The sequence below is a fragment of the Oncorhynchus gorbuscha genome, linkage group LG21 (assembly GCF_021184085.1).
Source record: "Oncorhynchus gorbuscha isolate QuinsamMale2020 ecotype Even-year linkage group LG21, OgorEven_v1.0, whole genome shotgun sequence".
NCBI classification, from domain to species: Eukaryota; Metazoa; Chordata; class Actinopteri; order Salmoniformes; family Salmonidae; genus Oncorhynchus; species Oncorhynchus gorbuscha.
In genome coordinates this window covers 10,006,688-10,019,187 of record NC_060193.1, presented here as the reverse complement: position 1 = coordinate 10,019,187, position 12,500 = coordinate 10,006,688, and the positions used below count along the sequence as shown (strand labels likewise).

The 12,500-nt window shown below is 45.8% G+C and overlaps 1 protein-coding gene across 1 annotated transcript in view; it reads right to left on the bottom strand.

Annotated features, from left to right (window-relative positions):
• LOC124008556 (5-hydroxytryptamine receptor 2C-like) overlaps positions 1-12,500 on the bottom strand; it is a 251,196-nt gene that overhangs the window by 43,952 nt on the left and 194,744 nt on the right. The window lies entirely within an intron of this gene.

Sequence of the window (12,500 nt, the reverse complement as noted above, 5' to 3'; positions counted from 1 at the left end):
CAGAGAAAGAGAGAGACACAGAGAGAGAGAAAGAGAGGGAGACAGAGAGAAGGAGAGAGAGAGAGAGAGGGAGAGAGAGATATGGAGACAAAGAGACAGAGAAAGAGAGAGACACAGAGAGAGAGAAAGAGAGGGAGACAGAGAGAAGGAGAGAGAGAGAGAGAGAGAGAGAGAGAGAGAGAGAGAGAGAGAGAGAGAGAGGGAGAGAGGTAGAGGGCCATAGAGGGAGATAGAGACAGAGACAGGGAGACAGACAGAGCCAACCTTGGGGTCATACTGTAGCTTAATGATGACCATGTTTCATCATGGTGTCTATTTCTCTCTCGCTCCCACCCCCCCCCCTCCCCCCCCCCATCTCTCTCTCCCACCCCTCCCCTCTCTCTCTCTGTCTCTCCCCTCCGATCTCTATCCCCGGCCACCCATCTCCACATGACTGTAAGTCGCTCTCTCTCTAAATGGCATATATTCTCTCTCCCCCCTCCCCATCTCTCTCCCACCTCTCCCCTCTCTCTCTCTCTCCCTCTCTCTCTCTCTCTCACTCTCTCCCTATCTCTCGCCCCCCTCTCCCCATCTCCCTCTCTCTTCCTGCGACAGCATCACAAACTGATAGTCTGATGTCTTTATCAATATGAAGTCTGTATCATAATGACAGTCAGTCACATTCATCCTGTGTGTGTGTGTGTGTGTGTGTGTGTGTGTGTGTGTGTGTGTGTGTGTGTGTGTGTGTGTGTGTGTGTGTGTGTGTGTGTGTGTGTGTGTGTGTGTGTGTGTGTGTGTGTGTGTGTGTGTGTGTGTGTGTGTGTGTGTGTGTGTGTGTGATCTCTGTATCATAATGACAGACAGTCATTCATCCTTCCTGTCTCAGTGATGATTCACGGTCGTCGTAGCAACCAAATCAATTTAGGCGGGAGGTTCTCATGAACCAATAAGGAGGGGGTGTGGTATAACGACCAATATATCACGGGTAAGGGTGGTTCTTAGGCACGGCGCGAAGTGGAGTGTAGCCTGGACACAGCCCTTAGCCGTGGTATATTAGTCATATACCACAAACCCCCGAGATGCCTTATTGCTATTATAAACTGGTTACCAACATAATTAGAACAGTAAACAAGTCCAATTATTATATAATTTTGTAGTTCCAGTAATGTGTCTTACATCTTGAGCTTCAAATATTTTGATGGAAGGCATCGGGTATGACTAAACAGGAATGTAAGTTAATATCTGAAACGTTTTCATGAAGTTGATGATAATCATAAGACCCCGGACGTGACCCCGGACGTGACCCAGACGTGACCCCGGATGTGACCCAGACGTGACCTCGGACGTGACCCCAGACGTCACCCCGGATGTGACCTCGGACGTGACCCTGGATGTGACCTCGGACGTGACCCCGGACGTGACCCAGACGTGACCCCGGACGTCACCCCGGATGTGACCCCGGACGTATGAGGAAGTGCCACCTTCACAGGGTATTCTTCCATGAGACTGTGTTGGTACAGTGTAGCGACCGTGGTGATGCCTCCATTCAGCGATACCAAGTCTCCTGAACAACCTATTGAGCTCCACCATTGGCTGTCCATTGGTTTCCATTGGTTTTTTTTTTTATTTCACCTTTATTTAACCAGGTAGGCTAGTTGAGAACAGGTTCTCATTTGCAACTGCGACCTGGCCAAGATAAAGCATAGCAGTGTGAACAGACAACACAGAGTTACACATGGAGTAAACAATTAACAAGTCAATAACACAGAGAAAAAAAGGGAGTCTATATACAATGTGTGCAAAAGGCATGAGGAGGTAGGCGAATAATTACAATATTGCAGATTAACACTGGAGTGATAAATGATCAGATGATCATGTACAGGTAGAGATATTGGTGTGCAAAAGAGCAGAAAAGTAAATAAATAAAAACTGTGGGGATGAGGTAGGTGAAAATGGGTGTGCTATTTACCAATAGATTATGTACAGCTGCAGCGATCGGTTAGCTGCTCAGCTGGCTGATGTTTGAAGTTGGTGAGGGAGATAAAAGTCTCCAACTTCAGCGATTTTTGCAATTCGTTCCAGTCACAGGCAGCAGAGTACTGGAACGAAAGGCGGCCGAATGAGGTGTTGGCTTTAGGGATGATCAATGAGATACACCTGCTGGAGCGCGTGCTACGGATGGGTGTTGCCATCGTGACCAGTGAGCTGAGATAAGACGGAGCTTTGCCTAGCATGGCCTTGTAGATGACCTGAAGCCAGTGGGTCTGGCGACGAATATGTAGCGAGGGCCAGCCGACTAGAGCATACAAGTCGCAGTGGTGGGTAGTATAAGGTGCTTTAGTGACAAAACGGATGGCACTGTGATAAACTGCATCCAGTTTGCTGAGTAGAGTGTTGGAAGCAATTTTGTAGATGACGTCGCCGAAGTCGAGGATCGGTAGGATAGTCAGTTTTACTAGGGTAAGCTTGGCAGCGTGAGTGAAGGAGGCTTTGTTGCGGAATAGAAAGCCGATTCTTGATTTGATTTTCGATTGGAGATGTTTGATATGGGTCTGGAAGGAGAGTTTACAGTCTAGCCAGACACCTAGGTACTTATAGGTGTCCACATATTCAAGGTCGGAGCCATCCAGTGTGGTGATGCTAGTCGGGGATGCGGGTGCAGGCAGCGATCGGTTGAAAAGCATGCATTTGGTTTTATTAGCGTTTAAGAGCAGTTGGAGGCCACGGAAGGAGTGTTGTATGGCATTGAAGCTCGATTGGAGGTTAGATAGCACAGTGTCCAATGACGGGCCGAAAGTGTATACAATGGTGTCGTCTGCGTAGAGGTGGATCAGGGAATCGCCCGCAGCAAGAGCAACATCATTGATATATACAGAGAAAAGAGTCGGCCCGAGAATTGAACCCTGTGGCACCCCCATAGAGACTTCCAGAGGACCGGACAACATGCCCTCCGATTTGACACACTGAACTCTGTCTGCAAAGTAATTGGTGAACCAGGCAAGGCAGTCATCCGAAAAACCGAGGCTACTGAGTCTGCCGATAAGAATATGGTGTATGACAGAGTCGAAAGCCTTGGCAAGGTCGATGAAGACGGCTGCACAGTACTGTCTTTTATCGATGGCGGTTATGATGTCGTTTAGTACCTTGAGTGTGGCTGAGGTACCCGTGACCGGCTGCCGGATTGCATAGCGGAGAAGGTACGGTGGGATTCGAGATGGTCAGTCACCTGTTTGTTGACTTGGCTTTCGAAGACCTTAGATAGGCAGGGCAGGATGGATATAGGTCTGTAACAGTTTGGGTCCAGGGTGTCACCCCCTGTTACGGATACAGTTATCCTGTGTGTGTGTGTATCCTGTCTGTGTGTTTCTTTTCTCTCCTTCTCCCCTCACAGGTGAAAACCATCACTCCCCAATCAGTCAACAATCAATCATCAATCAGAAGACACACCTCCTCCTATTTCCTGACCTATCACAGTTCCTTCCCCATGGTTTAAAAACCCCATTTGTTTGTTCTAGAGCTCAGCTCAGCTCAATCTCTAGCTCAATCGCTCTGCAAATGCCATGTCTGTAGGTCTCTGTGTTTCTCTCGCTTTGTATCTTAACCTCTCTTTTGTTTAAAGCACCTCCATAGCACTTTGTCATCACCTGTGAGTATTGTTTTTGGTTATGGTGTTTGTTTGTTGCTCGTGGGAAAAGGGGGAAACAAAGACAAGTCGCCCATGGGCATACACTACCCGTAGGTGAACTTTGTTAAATACACTAGTTAGAACTGGGCGGACCACCCACTGTATTGTTAGTTAGTTAGTTGTTGTTAAAGTAGGCTAGTCTAGCTTAGGGGTGTGTTTTTGTATATTTATTGTTTCTTTCCTTGGGTCCAGCTCAGCCCCTTTTCCTGCTCCCCCCATTACCGTGTGTTTATAAATAAACCTAGAGTTTGACGGTAGATTTCTGTTGTCGTGGTTATTTCATGCACACTTTTACTTTGTCACAATAATAATTTGCATGAGTTATGTTACGGATCTCATTACCATCCCCCTCTAGACTGTCGGACCAAAAAGGGATTCGTAACACCCACTTTGAAGAGGGGGTTGACTGCGGCAGCTTTCCAGTCCTTGGGGATTTCAGACGATATGAAAGAGAGGTTGAACAGGCTGGTAATGGGGGTTGCGACAATGGCGGCGGATAGTTTCAGAAATAGAGGGTCCAGATTGTCAAGCCCAGCTGATTTATACGGGTCCAGGTTTTGCAGCTCTTTCAGAACATCTGCTATCTGGATTTGGAGAACCTGGAGAGGCTTGGGCGTGGAGCTGCGGGGGGGCCGGGGCTGTTGGCCGAGGTAAATGTAAATGTAATTAATGGACAGTCCAGCGTGCATCAGCTATGTAGCCAAGTGATCAGAGTCCAGGGGCAGCGGTGGATGGGGCAGGGGGGCTGGGCTGGCGAGTGTTATCCAGGTTAAGAAAACTAACAATGACTAAGTAGCTTGTAGCTAGCTAGCTGGTAGCTAAATAGCTTGTAGCTAGCTAGCTGGTAGCTAAATAGCTTGTAGCTAGCTAGCTGGTAGCTAAATAGCTTGTAGCTAGCTAGCTGGTAGCTAAATAGCTTGTAGCTAGCTAGCTGATAGCTAAATAGCTTGTAGCTAGCCAGCTGATAGCTAAACAGCTTGTAGCTAGCCAGCTGGTAGCTAAATAGCCTGTAGCTAGCTAGCTTGTAGCTAGCCAGCTGGTAGCTAAATAGCTTGTAGCTAGCTGGTTAGCTTCTGGAGGTTCTTGGGTGTGTTCTGGGCTAAACAAGCTAAACAAGCTAGCAGTTAGCCTGCCGAGTTAGCAAGCAAGGAGATAGCGAGGGCTAGAGTTAGCCTTTGGAGGACGTTGCGATGGGGTGAGTGTTTATTCCGCTTCATGCGGTGACATCGATAGACTGGTCGTGGATCCGGGTATAGAAGCCCAGGAGTATGCTAGGAGCTCTGGCCGGGCTAGCTTCAAGCTACGTGGGTGGAAACGCTAGCCAGGAGTAATCAACCAGGGTTGCTGTTTAGCTCGATAGCTAGTTGTGAAGATCCAGCTGAAGAATGTTCCGTTTGTGGTGGGAATCCGGGGGTAAAAAATAAAAAAATTAATAGGTCCGTTATGCTCTGGTTAGCGTCTCGTTGTTCGAACTGGTGAGAGCTTTCCGAGCTTAAGGTTAGCTGAAGACCGCTAGCATAGCTGGCTGGCTTCAGTTGAAGGGTTCCGGTTTCGGTTTCGAAGTAAATATAACTACTTTAGGAAAAGTAGCTACATTGGCGGGTTGCAGAAGAGTATTTGGAAGCTTAGGTTTAGCAAAATGTTTTTAAAGATATGCGAAGAAAAAAATATCTAAAACGTAAAAGAGACGAACCTTACAGAGAGACGATACGACAGGACGAGTTACTGCTACGCCATCTTGGAAAAAAGTTGTCCACTGGTTGTCCACTGGTTGTCCACTGGTTGTCCACTGGTTGTCCACTGGTTGTCCACTGGTTGTCCACTGGTTGCCCACTGGTTGCCCATTGGTTGTCCATTGGTTGCCCATTGGTTGCCCATTGGTTGTCCACTGGTTGTCAATTGGTTGTCCATTGGTTGTCCACTAGTTGTCCAATGACAAATCCATATCAAGTGAGTATCTAGAGTGGGCCTCAGCTACTGATTAGAAACATGTTGGCCCCCTCATCCACTGATACAGGTCAGCTATATTCCCCCCCACCCAAATGGTCAAGGTTATATTGAGTGACAGGTACTGATCCTAGATCAGTGTTTAATGGTAACATGGATAAAAGCCACTTAGGTTGTTTCCACATCTGGATCGCCGGCACAGGCACACTCATACATACACATATACACACATACACACATACACACACACACACACACAGACACAGACACAGACACGAACACACACGAACACACACGAACACACACGAACACACACGAACACACACAGACACAGACACAGACACAGACACAGACACACATACCTTAACCATAAACCTAACCCTAACTCCTAAACCTAATCTTAACCATAAACCTAACCCTAACTCCTAAACCTAACCTTAACCATAAACCTAACCCTAACTCCTAAACCTAACCTAACATTAACCATAAACCTAACCCTAACTCCTAAACCTAACCTTAACCATAAACCCAACCCTAACTCCTAAACCTAATCTTAACCATAAACCTAACCCTAACTCCTAAACCTAACCTTAACCATAAACCCAACCCTAACTCCTAAACCTAAACCTTAACCATAAACCTCACCCTAACTCCTAAACCTAAACCATAAACCCAACCCTAACTCGTAAACCTAATCTTTAACCCCTAACCCTAACCCTAATTCCTAAACCTAACCATAAACCTAACCCATAAACCTAAACCTAATCTTTAACCCCTAACCCTAAATCTAAGACTAATTCTAACCATAAACCTCCTAGAAATAATCCCCAGTTCGTGGAATTTCTGTTAGTTTCCATTCTTGTGGGAACGTCGGGAATATTTAAACGAGTCTACAAGCCCTGCAGCCAGGCCTTCTAATATCAGCATAAAGCTTTATCCTACCCCAGCATAAACTCTACAGGATGTTACTGTAATACAGTCACACACACACACACACAGACACACACACACAGACACGTGCGAGAGGTTGTTAAGGACTCATCAGAGAGAGAAAAGTAATACAATTCAATGAAGAACTAGTAATACTACTGGTGCAGTGTTAGCCATCCATAGCGTGTCGTGGAAATTCAAATCAATAATGAGGAGAGGTAAGTCACCAATCAGGATATTACTTTATTCACAACATATTAATAGCATCGATTAATTATTGCAATAATGAAGCTGGTTGACGACCCACCCCTAGATGATTAGTTGAGAGTCCAACGAGTGGATTTGAGCCTCAGCAGTTTATAGCCAAGTACATCCTCCTGAATGTTCATGACAAACAACAGATGTATGGAATGGGTCACAATTTGTATGAAAGATACTAATAATTCATACTAATAATTCAAGACTGTTCTCATTTTGTAGAAACCCATACTAGTCATCTTTCCCTGGTACCTTCCAGTCAAACCAGAGCCATCTCTCCCTGGTACCCTCCAGTCAAAACAGAGCCATCTCTTCCTGGTACCTTCCAGTCAAACCAGAGCCATCTCTCCCTGGTACCCTCCAGTCAAAACGGAGCCATCTCTTCCTGGTACCTTCCAGTCAAACCAGAGCCATCTCTCCCTGGTATCATCCAGTCAAACAGGAGCCATCTCTTCCTGGTACCTTCCAGTCAAACCGGAGCCATCTCTCCCTGGTATTATCCAGTCAAAACGGAGCCATCTCTTCCTGGTACCTTCCAGTCAAACCGGAGCCACCTCTTTAAGTATTCACATGTGAGGTAATGTGCTAAACAGTGAGTAGTGTAGTAAAGATTAAGACTAAGAGACATAAAAGTAGTAGCCTATAGTAAGGAAAAATTCCAGGAAAACCGAAAGTGTCCGGATAAAAATATGTAATAATGTTTAGATGATGCTTACCCAGACAGTCTAAATTGATGGGTCATGTGAAAGAAATGCTGTAACCTCCAGCCACATACAGCAGTGGAGAACGTATTAGTGTCATACTAGAGTAAATGTAAAGATACCTTTAATAGAAAATGACTCAAGTAAAAGTCAACCAGTAAAATACTTACTTGAGTAAAAGTCTAAAAGTATTTGGTTTTAAAAATACTTAAGTAATCAAAAGTAAAAGTATAAATCATTTCAAATTTGTTATATTAAACCAGATTGCCCAAATAAAATAAATAAATGTATTATTGACAGATAGCCAGGGGCACACTCCAACACTCAGACATGATTTACAGAGAGCCAGGGACACACTCCAACACTCAGACATGATTTACAGAGAGCCAGGGGCACACTCCAACACTCAGACATCATTTACAGAGAGCCAGGGGCACACTCCAACACTCAGACATGATTTACAGAGAGCCAGGGGCACACTCCAACACTCAGACATGATTTACAGAGAGCCAGGGGCACACTCCAACACTCAGACATGATTTACAGAGAGCCAGGGGCACACTCCAACACTCAGACATGATTTACAGAGAGCCAGGGGCACACTCCAACACTCAGACATGATTTACAGAGAGCCAGGGGCACACTCCAACACTCAGACATGATTTACAGAGAGCCAGGGGCACACTCCAACACTCAGACATGATTTACAGAGAGCCAGGGGCACACTCCAACACTCAGACATGATTTACAGAGAGCCAGGGGCACACTCCAACACTCAGACATGATTTACAGAGAGCCAGGGACACACTCCAACACTCAGACATGATTTACAGAGAGCCAGGGGCACACTCCAACACTCAGACATCATTTACAGAGAGCCAGGGGCACACTCCAACACTCAGACATGATTTACAGAGAGCCAGGGGCACACTCCAACACTCAGACATGATTTACAGAGAGCCAGGGACACACTCCAACACTCAGACATGATTTACAGAGAGCCAGGGGCACACTCCAACACTAAGACATCATTTACAGAGAGCCAGGGGCACACTCCAACACTCAGACATGATTTACAGAGAGCCAGGGGCACACTCCAACACTCAGACATGATTTACAGAGAGCCAGGGGCACACTCCAACACTCAGACATGATTTACAGAGAGCCAGGGGCACACTCCAACACTCAGACATGATTTACAGAGAGCCAGGGGCACACTCCAACACTCAGACATGATTTACAGAGAGCCAGGGGCACACTCCAACACTCAGACATGATTTACAGAGAGCCAGGGGCACACTCCAACACTCAGACATGATTTACAGATAGCCAGGGACACACTCCAACACTCAGACATGTTTTACAGAGAGCCAGGGGCACACTCCAACACTCAGACATGATTTACAGAGAGCCAGGGCACACTCCAACACTCAGACATGATTTACAGAGAGCCAGGGGCACACTCCAACACTCAGACATGATTTACAGAGAGCCAGGGACACACTCCAACACTCAGACATGATTTACAGAGAGCCAGGGACACACTCCAACACTCAGACATGATTTACAGAGAGCCAGGGGCACACTCCAACACTCAGACATGATTTACAGAGAGCCAGGGGCACACTCCAACACTCAGACATGATTTACAGAGAGCCAGGGGCACACTCCAACACTCAGACATGATTTACAGAGAGCCAGGGGCACACTCCAACACTCAGACATGATTTACAGAGAGCCAGGGGCACACTCCAACACTCAGACATGATTTACAGAGAGCCAGGGGCACACTCCAACACTCAGACATGATTTACAGAGAGCCAGGGGCACACTCCAACACTCAGACACGATTTACAGAGAGCCAGGGGCACACTCCAACACTCAGACATGATTTACAGAGAGCCAGGGGCACACTCCAACACTCAGACATAATTTACAGAGAGCCAGGGGCACACTCCAACACTCAGACATGATTTACAGAGAGCCAGGGACACACTCCAACACTCAGACATGATTTACAGAGAGCCAGGGGCACACTCCAACACTCAGACATGATTTACAGAGAGCCAGGGGCACACTCCAACACTCAGACATGATTTACAGAGAGCCAGGGACACACTCCAACACTCAGACATGATTTACAGAGAGCCAGGGGCACACTCCAACACTCAGACATGATTTACAGAGAGCCAGGGGCACACTCCAACACTCAGACATGATTTACAGAGAGCCAGGGGCACACTCCAACACTCAGACATGATTTACAGAGAGCCAGGGCACACTCCAACACTCAGACATGATTTACAGAGAGCCAGGGGCACACTCCAACACTCAGACATGATTTACAGAGAGCCAGGGACACACTCCAACACTCAGACATGATTTACAGAGAGCCAGGGGCACACTCCAACACTCAGACATGATTTACAGAGAGCCAGGGGCACACTCCAACACTCAGACATGATTTACAGAGAGCCAGGGACACACTCCAACACTCAGACATGATTTACAGAGAGCCAGGGGCACACTCCAACACTCAGACATGATTTACAGAGAGCCAGGGGCACACTCCAACACTCAGACATGATTTACAGAGAGCCAGGGGCACACTCCAACACTCAGACATAATTTACAGAGAGCCAGGGGCACACTCCAACACTCAGACATGATTTACAGAGAGCCAGGGGCACACTCCAACACTCAGACATAATTTACAGAGAGCCAGGGGCACACTCCAACACGCAGACATGATTTACAGAGAGCCAGGGACACACTCCAACACTCAGACATGATTTACAGAGAGCCAGGGGCACACTCCAACACGCAGACATGATTTACAGAGAGCCAGGGGCACACTCCAACACTCAGACATGATTTACAGAGAGCCAGGGGCACACTCCAACACTCAGACATGATTTACAGAGAGCCAGGGGCACACTCCAACACGCAGACATGATTTACAGAGAGCCAGGGACACACTCCAACACTCAGACATGATTTACAGAGAGCCAGGGGCACACTCCAACACGCAGACATGATTTACAGAGAGCCAGGGGCACACTCCAACACTCAGACATGATTTACAGAGAGCCAGGGGCACACTCCAACACTCAGACATAATTTACAGAGAGCCAGGGGCACACTCCAACACTCAGACATAATTTACAGAGAGCCAGGGGCACACTCCAACACTCAGACATGCTTTACAGAGAGCCAGGGGCACACTCCAACACGCAGACATGATTTACAGAGAGCCAGGGACACACTCCAACACGCAGACATGATTTACAGAGAGCCAGGGGCACACTCCAACACTCAGACATAATTTACAGAGAGCCAGGGGCACACTCCAACACTCAGACATAATTTACAGAGAGCCAGGGGCACACTCCAACACTCAGACATAATTTACAGAGAGCCAGGGACACACTCCAACACTCAGACATGCTTTACAGAGAGCCAGGGACACACTCCAACACTCAGACATAATTTACAGAGAGCCAGGGGCACACTCCAACACTCAGACATCATTTACAAACTAAGCATTTGTGTTTAGTGAGTCTGCCAAAGGCAGTAGGGATGACCAGAGATGTTCTCTTGATAAGTGTGTGAATTGGACAATGTTCCTGTCAAAATATAACAAGTACTTTTGGGTGTCAGGGAAAATGTATGGAGTAAAAAGTACATTTATTTTCTTTCAGAATGTGGTGAAGTAAAGGTTTCCAAAAATATAAATAGTCAAGTAATGTACCCACCAAAAAATACTTAAGTAGTATTTTAAAGTATGTTTACTGAAGTACTTTACACCACTGCCCAAATGCCTTCACACAACATTAACATACTTTATATACTGTTACACACACACTTATCACATAGTATTCCATACATAAGTTATGACCATGCACCCTGAGTAGAAACCTGAGTGAGCTGCACATGTACAGTACATGAACAGATGCATGCGCCATATATTTATGTGGTGGTCACATGATACGGTCGCATTATATTGTTGCGGTACGTCATAACAATATTAATTTTATATATAAATATTTGACTAAGTTTTGCTAAGTGGATGGATCTCTACAGAAGGTGTGAATAGAGCAGCCAAACGGTTACTTACACAGTAGCAATATCAGAAATAGTGTCAGTAAAAACAAAACAATATGCAGTATGTAAAAGAACAATATCAAGAACAGTATTTATTTTACAATTTTACCTGTATTTTACTAGGCAAGTCAGTTAAGAACAAATTCTTATTTTCAATGACGGCCTAGGAACAGTGGGTTAACTGCCTGTGCAGGGGCAGCATGACAGATTTGTACCAGGATGACAAAAAAATAGTAGCAGCAACGCAAGGCAAGGCGGCGTTCAAATGGCTCTCCTGTGAAGTCGTGACATGCGACATAGGCCTAGTTTCCTGAAACGGGTCACATACATATAATTATGCATGTGATTTGATGCAATCATTTGATGCAATAATAGTACTATAGAGAGGTAGGAAGGTCAATTGTGGTCCAAGGACATCAGGCAGGACAGAATCCTCAAGGGAGGAAGAGGAGAAGAGGGCTGCCTCCCCCAATTAACTTATGTTAGGAGGAAGAGGAGGAGGGATGGGGTGAGGAGATGAGATGAGAGGTGTGGAGATGGGAGGACAGGTGAGGAGAGGAGATGAGAGGTGAGGAGATTGTGTAGTATTGAGAAGTGAGCATATTTTATTGTATTGAGAAGTGAATATATTGTATAGTATTGAGAAGTGAATATATTGTATAGTATTGAGAAGTGTGTATATTGTAAAGTATTGAGAAGTGTGTATATTGTATAGTTTTGAGAAGTGTGTATATTGTAAAGTATTGAGAAGTGTGTATATTGTAAAGTATTGAGAAGTGTGTATATTGTAAAGTATTGAGAAGTGTGTATATTGTATAGTTTTGAGAAGGGAGTATATTGGATATTATTGAGAAGGGAGTATATTGTGTAGTATTGAGAAGTGTGTATATTGTAAA